The following is a 14,006-nucleotide window of genomic DNA, read 5'->3' on the forward strand; positions in this document are numbered from 1 at the left end:
GCTCTGTACCAGCTTAGCCACAGCAAATGAAATTTGCTGTCCCTTATTAGAACATTCCCTCACTGAAGAGAAAGCTCCTGCGTGTTAGTTTCAATCCTGGCTTCCTTGCTACTTGCTGTGAGCCTTTCCAGGAGTCTGTTCACCTTTCCCTCCTTAGTTCTTACTTTCTGTCTAGTCAGACTGGAAGTCCCACTTGGGTAGATGCTGTCTCTCATTTGTACGGGTAGTACTTAAAATAGCAATGCAACTACATGGTACCATGTAGTTGGTACCATGATGATATTCCTGTTTCAGGACTGGTTGGTTTATCCAGAAGTATGAGCATCTATAGATAGACTCACCAAAAGGTACTCATAACATCCACTTAACCTTGTGAACTGTTTTCCCTAGATGACCACAGTCTAAATTCTGTGGAGAAGGTTTCTGCTCTGACTTGGTTCCTGAAGAAGGTTCTCTTCCTTGATGCCAGACACCAGTCAGCTAAGGTAATGTAAATGTTCTTCAGTGCAGATTAATCTTCCTTATTATTTAGCCTTAATTTTGGTATCTGCTGCAAAAATCCCTGTAGCCTAACATTACCTTTCCATTCTGTATCTCCTTGCATCCCAGTGAACAAATGCTTTGATTATGTTCTTGTTGGTACAAGACAATGTTTTACCTGAAAGCAAACATCTATTCCATCCCATGATAAGGTGTTAGTAACTGATAGAGTGCCCAGAAGCATGGATGTCTGGATTTGTATGTGAGGTTTTACATTCAAGTTTGATCTGACCTGAATCTGCTTATATTGTTTTACTTGTAATATAATATGGTCTAACTGTAGGTGGAACAGCAGAAAAGATTACCATACCGTCATTTATTTTCATAAGGATGGTTAATTTCGAAGAAAACCAGAACCAGTTCCCCACGTTTCCCTCCACAGATTGTAAAAATATTCTTAAATAAAAATTAGATAACCTAGCTCAGCTTTAATATAAGCAACAAAAGTAACATAAAATTCTGTGTGTGTTTGTGTTTTACTTTCCACAACACAGTGCAGACAAACAAAAAGAATTACCATTTTGGTAAACAAGAACAAGAAAGATCATTAAATATTTTTGAAAGTAGTCTCAGCTGAACCAGAAGTTGACAAGTGTGTGAACAGCTACCTACCTGTGTTCAGTCCTCTCACCATCTGCATCAAAGCTCAGTCTGTGTTTTGCCACAAAGCATCTGATTCATGAGACAGCCTTACAGGAATTTAATTAGCAAGGGATTGTGCAATGTGTGAGCATTTTTCATCAGGTTTCATCAGGTGTTTGGAAGAGGAAAACTAACAGATGTTTGATTCAGAAGTGTCCAGTAGAAACACATCACAGGTCTCATCATTTTTCAGACTGGGATAAATCTTGGTAACACTCTCCCCCCTTTCTTTTTGTTTTTGTTTTAGTGACCTTCAATACTGTGTTCCCAATTTAAACTCATTTGAGTGCGGAGCCCAGATTCAGTAAAGACAGTGTTATATCTGTTACGTTATATCCAGTTATATCTGGACCTCTGCACTTAGTCAAGACCCACCAGGGCACCCTTTTCTCAGAGGAAATTCTCCACGGTGTCTTTGTAGACCTGAGATTGTGCTCAACATCCTCTGTCTTACAAAGAAGACTAGAGATGTGTGAGCATCAGGGGAAAGCATAGTATTTTTGCCCTTCAGCATCATCTATAGGCTTCACCTCAACACTATAACAACTACACTAAGGTGTGCATCAAGTCCAAAAACTTTAGTTTAAAATCTGAATGCCTTTCCCCAATATCTTCTTATCAACTGAAAACCTCAAATAAAACATAAGTATTACATACATAAGACCATAGAATGAAAACCTCCCCTTTATGCTTCAAGGGACAGACTACATGTGCTACCCCAACACTCTGAGCCTCTCAGGCACTCAGTAGGCCTGCAAGGCTCTGACATGCTTTTAGCCAAGCCTGAAATATGGGGATGCAACCAGTGTTGTTAACTCCAGTCTGAAGGGTACAAGCACTTTAGCACTGAAAATGCAAAATAAATCTCCAGTGTTCTGTTGAAGTAACTACTTCTAGAGCCCAGTAATTGTTTCAGGAGAGACTTCTACTCTGAACTGTGGTCATCAGAAGTAGTCATGTCTGTTTAGGGGAGAATATATGCTCTCTGTGAAATGGAAGGAAACTTTGGATTCAAACGAACTCCTTACCTGTAGAAAGGACCAAGCAAAAGCAGCTACTTGTGTGCTCACCATCACATGGTAGATAAGGATGGAAAACCCTGTTAGATCATTTAATCAGTGTTTCTGTCTTTTGCTGGAGTGAAAGGTCTATGTTCTATGTCTAAGAATTTTTTTTCTTGCCTAAGTCTTGGGTAAATGTATGGGGAGAATTTTAGCCTCAGTGGGAAAATTCTTATGTAATCTGAATTGTATCTGGAGTTGTCATTTATTTAAACACTTTTCCTGGGTGTCATTTTTTCCTATTTCAGATGCAAAAAGTATCAGGTGAAAATTAGCAACATTTTACCCAGCCATTTATGAAGTGGTCCTGTTTTCCTCTTGCTTGCAGAACACTAATTAATTTCTCAAAAACACACAGTTCTCCTTTATTTATTTTATCTCCTTTATTTTTCCTTTCCTTTTATTTTTCCTTTATATTTATTTTATCTCCTTTTTTTTATTTATTTTATCTCCTTTATTTTATCTCCTTTAATTAGGTGCATTTACATGATCCCGAGGTGACACATTTATGAAGTGTGATTCTGGTTATACCAACAATAATATCATCTGTTGGACTGGCAGCAAGCTTTTCTTAGTGACACACATCCCAAGACAGGCAAAAGCTAAAATATTTCATTAACATGGAAAGCAAAGAAAACACTTTCTCCTTGTCATTATTACGTCAATGAACTTCCGTAAAGGGGAAGGGCAAAGCTAAAGTTTAAACTATGTTAAAGCAGACATTCAAGAAGAAAGGGATTTGGTACCAAGAATGTTTAAATGACCACTGTCCCACCCAGTATTTGTAACAAAGGTACTCATGAGCTCCTTAAGCAAAAGGCAAAATATGCTGCTTATAGTTCATTCCTCTAGTCAGGGAAGCATTTAGTCCCACGTTTCACATGTACTGTGGTATGGTAATAACATTTGTATAGTAGGAATAGTATCCCATCAAAAAAAGCTTTGAACTTTTCCTTCAGGACAAAATGAAGTAACGAATCTTGTTTCTATAGATCTGTATCTCATGGTTTATGCAAATTTTGACTTTTTTGCAGTTGCAAAATTTGTAAGAGGAGCCTTCTAAATATGTTCTTTTAGGTCTAACAAAAGCCCTTCCCTCAGCAGGACATTGGAGAGGATCTGTGTCCTCTACCTAGCCATCTTTTTTCACTTAACTATTTCTGAAATGCCCATTTTTCTATTAGCTTTGGTTGAATTTGCTAACATTTAAAAGTTGCAAGGAAGATGAATCTACATGCTCAGAAAACTACCTCCTACATTGTGACTACCTCCTACATTGCAGTCTCATTTTCTTAGGGAATCAGCTGATTAAACCAAAATAGAGAGTGCGCTTTTGAGTTGTCAGGAGATACTGTGTAGCGTAGAAGACTAAACGTAGTAGCACTGCTTGGCAATCAAATGCTATCTCATACCAGTTTAGTAGCTGGGTCAGGTCAATCTTTTTGTTTTGGTGAAGCACAGGCTGGGTTGTGAGATATGCTTGGTTCTGTATAGGAAAGAGTTGTATGATTATTGTGGGAATAGGACTGTCTCCTGTAACGTAGGATCATGGTAAAACAGAGCTGAAACAGACCTTCAAAATCAGGCGGGCCATCTCTCTCACCTCAAGGTGGGCTGATACGTGCTTACATCATTCTTGTTTGCCTTTCTTATTCTTAAATGACTGCATTATCTGCCCAAGCAAGCTGTTTCTAGAATTAGCCTACTGCTACCTGAGAGGTTTGCTAATAATTCACAACAGTTTTGAAAGTCACAAGCTTTACCATCATTCATATACAAGCAAGAGTGTGTCAGTTTCTGTATAATGCAGGAAGATATAAAGTATTAACTTAGCAACTGTGTTTAGTCCACTAATACATACTTTCCTGGTAAGGTACGCAAAAATTCCTTTTCTGTAGTGAAGCCTGTGAAATACCCAATTTCTGTTCTGTTGGAAGTGAATAAAGAACAACATCCTTTCAGCAATGGAAAAATCTAAAATCTCTACATGAAGTTTGAATTTCTGTGTGCAAAGTTGAGAAGATGGTGTTCTAGTGGGAGTACCTGGAAGCTAAACAGACTGCAGGAAAAGGAATGTTATAAATATTTGCTTCTGTTCCTAACTGCATAGAAAGATTTGTTTTCCATCCAGTCTGTTTTATATGTGTGTGTGTGTGTGTGTGTGTAAAGAAAACTAAGATGTTGTTAATACTTTGCGATTTGCATTTCAGCATTCAGCTGAGATTCAGGATATTTTATATGTATTATCTTAGACTTGTAGCAGTCCTATGCAATGGTAAGAAGTGTTATCCACATCTTGCAGACAGAGGTACTGAATCGAAGGGGCTGTTGTTCAAAGTCAGCTGCAGAATCTAGATGTCACAATTCTATTCTTCATTTTTATTAACCACCTTAATAGCCCCCTTTTTTTTTCCGTGCCTTACCATAAGAATATTCCCAAGACCAGCACTGTGCAGCTTGAGACTTATTTTGGTTCAGTTCTCTGATGTTTTTGATAAGGATGGAAATAGTAAAAATACACTTGTGAAGAATAATCACGGTTCATCATCAGACAATTAAGGTCCATAAAGATTTGAGGACCTTTATGAGGACCTTTAGAAACACCTCATCCCAGTGAAATCTGTATTGCTAGTTGGTGTGGTATTGCACTGATCTAGCATTCAGGATCACAATACCACAGCTTGAGGTCCAAAGGCTTTAGGGTAATACTTAGTAATTTCGAGTTCCAATTTGAAAAAGCTAAAATACAAATCATTTTGTTTCTTTGCAGGAGATGTATTTCTCCATGTTTAAGTATGCTCCTTCGTGTTTAAACACAGGCTCCACTTAACCTGCAGCTCATCTTATACATGTCCTGAAGACAGAATTTATGTTGAACATCTGAGAGAAATCAGATTTAAATGACTTAGCATTGTGCAGGAATTCTCTGTCAAGGGCAGGGACAGGATCAGTTTTCTCAAGGCCCCGTTCGTTAGCCTTGTGACAATCTTTTGTTTCCTTCAGTTCACCGCCTCCTTTGAAATACATCATCTGTTTCCTGCCATATTTGATGCTAAGGATCTGGAGAGCAGTCTTTTTCCCCGCATAGCCTTGATTCGTTCTAGAGCAGATCTGTTCTTTGCACTCAAGAGGCAGGAATCTTCTGGGAACATTCTGTCAAGGAAAGCCTGTGTGAAAATGTGTGGGCATAAAAGTGCAAATGAGAGTCACACGAAAATCTGTCTGCTTGTAGTGCTTGGCTGTGCAATCTTAATATGCTCTTAAACTCTTTTATATATAATTAAGATTAATATGCCCCTTTGCAGTGGGACGTAAGAGGATAATTCAGCTAGATGCTTCTGGAAATAGGGCATAAGTCATCTGGGAGTGGATCTGCACACCTCAGCATAGCCTGGGAATGATGAATGAACAGTTACACCAGAGCTTATTGAGGGAAGGGCTCTGTGCGCGTGTGTGCATGCACATTTGCACACCCTTGTGTCCGTGTTTAATTTGCCAGGTATAAGAAAACCAAAACCCATATAGAAAAGTGGATGATCCATTTCATGGTGTCATAGTTACTCATGGGTTTTCAGCAGAAGGGAACCTTTAGGTTCACCACACAGAGACCTGACAGTTAAAGTAATTGGCAGCATTTGTAGGTTATTATTTAGCTGCTCCTGCAGGAGAGGGGGGCGAGACATTTTTTTTGCCCCTGTGTTTCAAAGGACAGGAGGGAAATGCTGAGACTCTACACTCCTGGTTCCAGTCCAGGCTCTGTGGGGGAATAGTCTCTGGACTCAGGCTTTGCTGCCCATTTCAGCTCTGAGGTGACTCTTCTGCTCCCTCTGCTCTGTCCCACTGTGCACTCATCTCCTTCTCTTTCTCCTAGCAGTCTCATTCGGTTCATTCTTCTCATTCAGCTGTCCACTCTGTTGCTCTAACAAAACAAATGGGCTAATCATTAAGGTGTATCTACAAACTATTTTAAAGATACCTGCAGTAAGCAGAGACAATCATTTGCTGAAGATCTGGATCTACTCTTTTTTTCTTCTAAATGGCACAATAAAAATCTCAATGGTTTGTCTCCTAAGTGAGATTATTTTGCTTGCTCTACAAAAACTCCTCAGCTATGACCTCAGACAGGAAAGCTGAAAGAGCAGGAAAATCTGTTATAAACATCTGTTACAAACTCTGCATAAATGTCTTAACCTTCTGGGCTACTCTCTGTGCTAGAAACGCAAGTTCATAATGGCTCCAGCTCTCTCTGAATTCCGAGACCTGTTTCATATGACACTAACCTGATTTACAAGAGCAGAAGCACATCAGAAAATTTTCCCGTTAACCTTGACAGGAATATCCGTCCTTCTTCTCAGCAGTCAGTGAGAGCCCCTCCTCCGGTTTGGCTCTTCCCTAGAGCTCACCCTGTGGAGCCAAGGAGTGTTTGCTGCCTGCTGATGCATCTATGAGTGCCCAGTAACTAGTCTACGTGCAGACACTCAAGCAATTGAAAACCTTTCCAAGTGGCCTGCCTACGTCATGCCCTGGGAGCCTACGTGGATGTTATTCAATAATCTTTTCCATATCTTTTCATGTATGAGGGGTGATCAAGGTTCTTACACTCAGGAATTACAGCTATGCTTCCAGTGGATTTGCTGGGTTTCTGCACTGCTTGGCTGACCGTTCCTAATGCAGATACGGAGCCTCCTTTGCTAAGAGCCAGTTGGCTAAGAAAGGGACTCTGACATAACAAACCATTGCTAATATTTCCTGCCTTCCATTATTAATCATAGTAACTTAGTTCTTGCTATCTAATGTATGGCTTAAACATATCCGGGAAAGCCCTTCCAAAACTTTGGATGGATGCCTCTGGAAAATCTCCACTTCCCTTCCTGTCTGTAGTGTAAAACTTCCTGTTCCAGAGGAAAGCATGAGCTCATATGCTAGAACAGGAAAGCCAAAATACCAAGGTTCTGTTGCAAAGTCTGCCATGTACTTATCACGGATAGATCACTCTGCTTCCCTGATGCTCAGTTTCCCTTTACCTTTTGTCTGTTTGGATCGTCATCTCTTTGATGAGTGTGATCCCTTATTATACATTTTACCAGGCTTGTGCCTCTGCCAAAATGCAATTACATAGTATTTTTTTAGCATCTTTGCAAATTGAACCTAAGCTCTTAAGTGCTTCATGGCACTCTGTTAGTGATAAATGTGTACTGGTCGCAGAAAAACAGTTTATTTCATCAGTTCAGAGGCTAGCCAGAAGTATCGTTGCCTTCTTATCAGTCCATCATTCTTACATACATAGCTGCAGGTGATGCAAAGCATTCCTGCCACTACTGTATCCCTCTGCAGTACTAAGAAGAATACTTCTGGCCACTGTTTGCAATTAGAGGCCAGCTCATTCTAAGGTCATTTAATCTGGTACTGATCTTTCCTACCTTGGCGCCTCGGAAAATGGGACAAGTGAGTATGATAGCTTCTAGGCCAAATCTAGGGCTGGTAGAAATTAGTGCAATTCTGTTAACATGAAAGGAGTCATAGTTGCTTGTTACTATTTCTGAAATATCCTCTGAATACTTAATTAAATAGGCAAAGTTCATTACTACAATGCAGCAGGAAGAAATCTGGAAGTGCAATAGGCTCATAGTTATTAACATGTTAATGGTGTTTAAAAATACAATTGCCATGTAAATAATTACATATGTTGCCTCGGGGGTACTGCATGTTTTGATGCAGGTGCACTTCAGAGCAAGAGTTGTGCCTTGTGTAATAACTTAGTTGTGTCACTCAGGACTGGAAAATAGCAAGGCGGTGGCATTTAATGTATGAACAATATGCTAGAGTACACAAGCATGGAAAACTGGTACAAAGTGTGAAAATGTAAATCAGGTGTCTGCCAAGCCAGGACATGTGTGAAACAAATGTTACTGCAATGGTGCTAACAGGTGTTAGTAGCAGTTTCAGCCAGCATTTGGGTTTTCTGCTAATGTTTTTTAGCAGAAATCTAATATCTTTCCATTAAGTGAATCACAGCTTTTATATTTTTCCATGTGGAAATCTTCTGACCTTTCATTTTGTTATATAACAACAGATCAGATACTCTGATGTTGTGACTGGTTCTGACCTAGTCCAGACCCTGCAGCCCCTGGAAGGAGGGTCCAGCCTTCCTTCCTGCCTCCAGCTCCCCATGCAAGCTTTGCTGTGTGGGCAGCAGAGGATCATTCCCGCCAGAGCAGTGGGACCTAGCCACTTGAGAGTGACTGCACATTTAGACAGATACGTGTGTTAAGTGTGACCGGTGTTCTTCATCCTAGACAGCTGACCTTACAATTATATGTGCGTTAAAACACATACTGGCTAGGCAAGTTGATTTGTTGAGACTTACTGCATTTCCTCACAAACCTTGTCACTCTGTGTGGTTAAAAACTTGTAAAAAAGAGAACAGATACTCATCTGCACATGGAGATTACTGAGGTGTGAGCAGAATGGTAAATGAGTGGCACTTTAAGCAACAGTAAATCCATATTGCTAGCCTACTGTCAAACAGATGCCTATCTGAAAACTTGCATCCATTCTGGCATAAATATCCCTGGAGAGGACCTATGCTGAAGAACACAGCAACGTTTCCAAGAATGAGTGAGCATCTGGAGCAAATTCTTTCTTGTCTCCTATGCAATATGACTGTCAGTCTTATCTCATAGCTACCTGTGTGGAAGTGAGAGCAGGTTTTAGGCTGTGCAGTCCCTACAGATAATACATCTGCAAATGGATCTCCTAATTCACCTTTCTCTCTGTGACTCACTTTCTCTTCAGCAACTTGGTAGCCAGTGGGAGTAGATTGTAGGCGTGGTGGAAGTCTTGCAGGAGTAGTGCAAATGTTGGAGCAGCTGCCTGAAATATGTACATTTACCATAAAAGCTAAGGTGAAAATCTGTCCTCTGGTTATGCAAATAGGTAGATGATTATCAGCTAGTCACTGGCAAGTATCTTCATAGTGACTGCAGCAAGTTAGATTGGATAATTTTAGCAGAAAGGTAACAAATCCTGCTCCTATACCTTGTTGCATTGTGTTGGCAACTGGAGCAGGATTTTGCAAACAGTTCAATTGTATCTACCCAAAACAAAGGTGTGTTACACCTGCACTACAAAATCTAGAGTTTTTTTTTCCTTAATGAGCAGCTGTGTGTTCACTCCCAATAGCTTGACAAAACAGTGCTCATGGTTTGTGCTGTTCTGAACATTGGACTAGAGATTTCAATTATAATATATAGGCCCTGCAGTGCAGGACTTGGAAGTACCTTATCTCAAAATGTGTGTGTTGTAGCCAAGGGTGACAAAACAAAGTTTTGGAAAAATGCTTCTGCATTTTTTTTTTCATGTGAAAAACATCATGCAGTTGTAGGGAAGGGACTTAATAGTTATAAATCTTATTTGCCAAATGATTCCATGAATGATTTGAGTGTGTCTTTGGTGTCCATGTGTTCAGAAGGCTGTAGGACAATTGGAATACATTTAGAAAGAAAGTGAATTGAGAGCCAGAAAGAACTTTTTGATGATAGATTTAAGACTTGCTTCATTTCAGTCTTGGTTAACAGATGACTTATTCTCTACTTAAAAATACATAATTGTGGAAAATATTTCTAGCAGTCTCATTTTAGCAGAAGGTGACATATAAGATCTAATGGTTGAAAGCTAAACAAAGCTAGACAAATTCAAATGAGGACCGTATCACAGGATTTTAGATACGAAAGTTAGAGCAATTTCCTGTGCATATGATAGCCTTCAGGTGAGATATATCTGGAATTCCAAATTAGATAGCCAAAATACCAATTCTAATCTATGTGAAATTAGCTATTTAGATAGCTAATGGTTCTTCATCGGGGATTGTTTGTCTAGGGCACCAGATCAACTTCTTTCTGAAGCCTTTGTACAGAGGAGAACAGAAAACCATGTCTTTTTTTTCTTTAAAAGAGTTGTTCAACACATCTGTCTATAGTATTTCAAGAACAGTTTGTTGGATAGGCAGCCTTCATTTTAGTTAGTTTGTACACAACTGAAATTAATACTGTTCTTCAAAGACCAATATTTATTTCAAGAAGTTACATCTTTAGGCTGGATGTTTTCTTCATATTGACTATTGAGCTGTCAGCAACAGTGGTAAGGATTGCAGAAAAGAAAAGAAGCTGCAAAAGACACTTTGGTAATGTGACAACTGATATTTTGATGTATGTGGATTAGTGTTATCTTTGTTAGAGCAAATTTTTTTTAATATTTTATTGTTAGCTGTCCAAAACTTTTCCTGAAGGCTGTGTTAGCTATAGGAGCTCAGGGCTTGTAATATTGCTTTATAATGCTGAGAAATGATCACTTCGGTTCATAACAAATAAAAAGCTTTCTCCTCAGAAAAAACATGTCATTTAGTGCCAAACCCTCTCCATATTTGCACGAAATCAATACAATGACATTTACTGCATCTCATGTTGTTTGATGGAGGTTTTTTCCTGGACTTTTTTTTTTTCAGTAAAATCCTTAAAAGGGGGTTCCATTTGCCAAATACAATTTTCTTATTTTCAAAAATCACTTTTATTTTATATCCTTATCATGATGGTTGCTAATAACTAGTGAAGCCAGTGAAAGGTGTAAAATCAGTACTTCTCCAATGAAGACAATGGTAGAGCTATAAATTTCTTTCCTAGAAGCCAATTAAGTGGTTTTAGTTAAATCTTTGAGACTATTGATAGAACCAATGAGAAAAATAGCATGTTTTTATGCAGTTCAGTTTGGCTTGCTTCAGACTTCAAAACACACATATTTCAAAGAGTAGGTATTGCAGGGAAAACCTTGAAGAAGTGGAGAAACAAAAATTCCACTACTGTGATCTGCCATCTGAATGCTTGCTAGACAGTTATGTGGCTGAGTATCTTCTGAAGAATAGCATCAAGTACATCTCTAGAGTTAATCAAGCCTGTTTATTTTTCCTGGTGGAACTGTTTTGTTGGAAATTTCAAGCTTTACTTCATCTTAATGTTTTGTAGGGAACCTCTCAATTTTGCCCAGACTTTAGAGAAAAAACAGCTGGCTTCTCAGATTTCCTAGGCACTGAGGCTTGCCATCTGGAGTGCAGCTCCTAGGCTGGCCAGCTCCCTCCATTGGTGGACCTCCAGCCAAGAAAGTTGCTGAAGTCAGGGCTTCCCAGGCCCTTAGTCCCCAGAAACATTCTGGACTAAAAAAAAAGAGGAATAAAAAGCTGTAGTCCATGGAAAATTTCAAACTTCCATCTCTTGGTTCCAATTCAAGCATATATGTGTGTTTATGTGTGTGTATATGTATATAATTTCAGAAATTCAAAATTTGCTATGGAACAAAAATTCCAGTATCCCAAAGCTCTCATTTCCCCTATGGCAAATTCTGCCTGAACTGCCAAGTCAAATTGAAACCAAAACCAATATTTAAGAAGAGAGAGAACTGTAATAAAGAATTTCAGGTTCGTGTTTATCCCTAATGAAACTTCACTAACATATGTGTGCTAGAATGAAATGTGGTTTGCTGAAGAATAGAAAACACCTCAGGCATCCTTTGGTGGCACTGCTTCTTGTTTTGAGGAGATGGATTGTGCTGAATGTTCACAATTTCTGTCCAACTTATTGCTGTGTCGTTGCTTTAGTTCTGACCTCTCAAGAGAAATTAAGGAGAGTATATAGTATCAGGAAAGGGTGGCTGCCAAAAGTTACTTAGATTTAAAGAATAAAAGGTACTTGAAACAATTTCCAGGTGATTCAGCCAAATACCCTCCTTACAAAGTTAGAATATTGGCCTGCCCCCTAAATACACACTCCCCATGTAAATAACGCGTTGTCTTAGCCAGATGGTATCATAAAATGCTCGTACATAGGTAATGAATTGACATCTGTGGAAGCACAAAGTGAAGCACACATGAGAATGGGAGTTTTAGTTTTGCAAATGTTCCTTTCTCTTTTCTTTCTAGAAAAATGTAGATGCTTTCCTAACTAGAAAAGAAGCCCTGTATAGTGACAAACATCCAGGAATCAGAGGAAAAGCTGCTTGCAGATCAGATTAGGGGTCCTGTCTGAAGTCAGGCTGAAGTTACTGGTAAAGGGTTCTTCCTTAGAAACTCTTCTATTACCGCTTCGCACCTCTCATGGTGTCTAACATGGGGCCAGTCAGAGGCTGGTGTAACCTTTGAAATTTAATTGATCTATTATTGAAAGCTTTTAAAACTGGATATTTGACACTAAACTGGATCTTTTGTGCCACAAATAGTGACACTGAATATCAAAATGGAGTCAGGGGAACTTGTTTAGCCAAGAACTTGTAATTCACTGGGAGGTTAACTAGCTCTGAAAATATTTTGCTGTGATGGTTAAGTATCATGCTACCTAGTGGCTATTGCTAGCTAGTATAAATGCAGGGACCTTAGACCGATTAGGATTTCTGAAAAGGAAAGGAAATTTAAAATCAAGAAGACTATATACAGGTTTATGGAACCTGTATATAGTTTGTGCTGGTATAAAATTGGATCTATTACAGCTTCCAGATGTCTAAAACCAAGTATATAAGCTGGTGCCAGAGGGAACGGTACTGAGGCAGAAGCTCCTGGAGTTTGTCTTAGGATTTGCCTCCTTTCTCACAGAAATGCTTTTCCAAAAGAGATGTTAGCTATCTGCGCTACGTTATCGTGTTACCTGATTTCCTTAACCAAATACTAGTATTTCATGGAAACTGGAGATCATTGGTTCTGAACTGACGTAATTCATAATGTGGTATTCCTGGGAAGTAACAAGTCTGCAGGGACTGATGTATCTTTGTGACTGACAGGATGTTAAAAAAATTATTGTGTCTAAAATGCCTCCTGGGTTGACTCTCATCTTGTGTCTTCGGGAGGTAATTTCGCAGACTTCTCATACTCTTTAGTGCTTCACTGTCTGCTCTGACTCTGTAGCCCAGTTCTCCTCTCCCTTTAAGCTGCTCTCACTATGCAACAGCAGAGCAGTCTTTCTCATTTCTGAGGAAGTTTCCAAGTTTAGAGATGGTGTTTATGGAAACAGAAAGTAGGCCATCTTTCTGGCTATTCTTTGCTGTCAGAAAGCCCACTAGAGCCAAGGCAAGATGCAAATGAAGAGTCACTGGGGACTGTTTAATTTTTGCTACAAACTGGGCATTCCTCATGTGACCATGACGTGGGAGATATACAAAAGCAGCTTGAAGCCAGCGATGTAGTTGCTAATAATGGTATAGAATCAGGACCTACCTCTTAGTTTTCAGGCAGTATTTACTTGTGAAGTTTTCCATTAGCAAAAAATGCCCCACTTCACAATTTTTTTAGGGTACTTGATGATTCTGTCCCTCTTCTATTGCCAAGCAAGGAGATAGCAACCTGTACCTTTCTGATTCCTTGCTTCCCCCTCGCCACTTTCAGGGCAATCCTATTTTCAACCCTATTGAAAATGAACATATTTGCGTGATTAAGGATATTTAAATGTTGGTTATGCTGGCCTTGCCATGTTCCCTAAATCACCAAAAACGTAAGTCAAAGCTGACTGATGCTTTTGGTGTCCTTGCAGATCCTGGTAAATGGCAGTAACATTACCTAAAATGAGAGTCCACAGGATACGGGGAGGCTTCCTGAGCTGTAGTCAGAGGACCTGCCCCAATTTTTGCCAAGTGAGAATATAGACCATTGAATGGGAATCTGTTGTATGTTTTCTAGATGTACATTAAGGTCTGGGTCTTGCAAACACATACACATGTGCATAATTTTAT

At 39.3% G+C, this 14,006-nt stretch overlaps 1 protein-coding gene across 4 annotated transcripts in view; it reads left to right on the forward strand.

Annotated features, from left to right (window-relative positions):
* Nucleotides 1–396: 396 nt before the first annotated feature.
* Nucleotides 397–14,006, forward strand: part of SPATS2L (spermatogenesis associated serine rich 2 like) — a 139,502-nt gene continuing 125,892 nt past the window's right edge. For 3 of the 4 annotated variants that reach the window (XR_009958859.1, XR_009958860.1, XM_062579404.1), the window contains exon 1: nt 427–485. The gene's annotated coding sequence lies outside the window, so the exon portion shown is untranslated. Of the gene's footprint in view, nt 486–14,006 lie in introns of all 4 variants that reach the window. The other variant, XM_062579406.1, reaches the window with a different exon arrangement.

The sequence above is a fragment of the Rhea pennata genome, chromosome 6 (assembly GCF_028389875.1).
Source record: "Rhea pennata isolate bPtePen1 chromosome 6, bPtePen1.pri, whole genome shotgun sequence".
Classification (NCBI taxonomy): domain Eukaryota; kingdom Metazoa; phylum Chordata; class Aves; order Rheiformes; family Rheidae; genus Rhea; species Rhea pennata.